Consider the following 1,573-nt stretch of genomic DNA (forward strand, 5'->3'; position numbering starts at 1 on the left):
AGGGGCCCTTCCTCTGGCCGTCTCTGCTAACGTCTGCTTCCATCTTACAATGTTTTGATACACACAGGTGGGGAGCTGCTACTTCCTCTGAAATGGGCAGCCAATTCCTTCTTCATGGTATGTTTTTATTCTGGAAACTCCAATTAAGTCTGTGCACGTTGGGTGACACTAGTATAATTAAAAAAATCAGTGACATATCATCACAGCATACAAGCCACCACAGTGTGACGCACCAACAGACACGTGGTATTTTAGGGACCATTTTGCTCTTTTCTTTCTCTCTTTTTAATGTTCAGTCATTACTGTTTGGTGGGTCAGATTTAGAGGTGGTTTCTAAATTAGAGTGGGAAACATGGTCAGGTCATGTCTTCTCATGAGTTTTGATTTTACTTTCTTCAACTTCAACGTGAACTTGGTTCATAGTCCACGCCTGGCCTGCTAGGAACTGCTTCATTGTCCATTTCTACAGCTGTAAAAGATTAGATTCCAGTGTGTCTCATCCAGTGTAGAACACATATATAGTTGTCATATATATGCGTTCTCTACAAAGGTATTTTCAAGGAATAGCTTATTGGTCCTATAAAATGTTGTCATGTGATCTCCAAGGCTATTTTTATAACTAAAATAATTTTTTGTAATTGCAGATCATTCTCCTTTGTTTCATTCACATTCCAATAACCAGTAATTATTAGTGCATCTTGACTCCATGTCTGATCAATTTTAGACTGCAGAAGTTCATCAAAACCCTTATTTATCCTAGCATTAGTATTTGCTATGTATATTTGCATAACAGTCATATTAACTTTTTTTAGGGGGTATGGGTATGGATATATTGTACCTAGGATATACCTTGAAATGTTCTTTTTGATGATGAATTCAACACCATTCCTTTTCAATTTGTATTCCTGGCATAGTAGACCATATGGTTTTTCTATTCAAAATGGCCAGCATCATTTTTATTTCTGCTTCCTAGAATATCTATCTTTATGCGTTCTATTTCATTTTTGACAACTTTCATTTCTCCTAGGTTTATACATTGTTAGTAAACTTTAAAATTTTTAATGAATGTTTTCTTCTCTTATTTCTCATTGAGTCAGGCACCACCAGGGATTAAGTGTCCTGAAAGCTTTACTCCATCAAGGACATTGAGTTATACTTCACTGTGAGAGGAAGCTTTTCTGTTGGATTTTCATTGCCTTCCAACCTGAGGGGCTCATCTTTCTAGCATTGCTCTCAGGCAATGTTATACTGATGTTCATAAGATTTTCAGAGACCACCATTTTTCAAAATAGACTACCATGCTTTTCTTCCTACACTATCTGAGATTTCAAGCTCTACTAAATTTTTTCTATCAGGTGCCCCTTCTTATATTTGAAATGCTGGTGTTATAAGTTCTAATAGCACATGCCACTGTAGTACAAAATACTGCTAGACAAAGTGTTAAGAGCGAGATGAAAGATATGGAAACTCCAATATCTAGAAATTAGAGAAGAAAATACATGCAGCATAAGATAGTGTACGATGTGCCAAAACTAACAAACAAACAACCCCTTCCCCCAAACTAGGAGAGTGT

The sequence above is a fragment of the Echinops telfairi genome, unplaced genomic scaffold, assembly GCF_000313985.2.
Source record: "Echinops telfairi isolate 266 unplaced genomic scaffold, ASM31398v2 ScPeMD7_5868;HRSCAF=6743_0, whole genome shotgun sequence".
In the NCBI taxonomy this organism is placed as follows: Eukaryota; Metazoa; Chordata; class Mammalia; order Afrosoricida; family Tenrecidae; genus Echinops; species Echinops telfairi.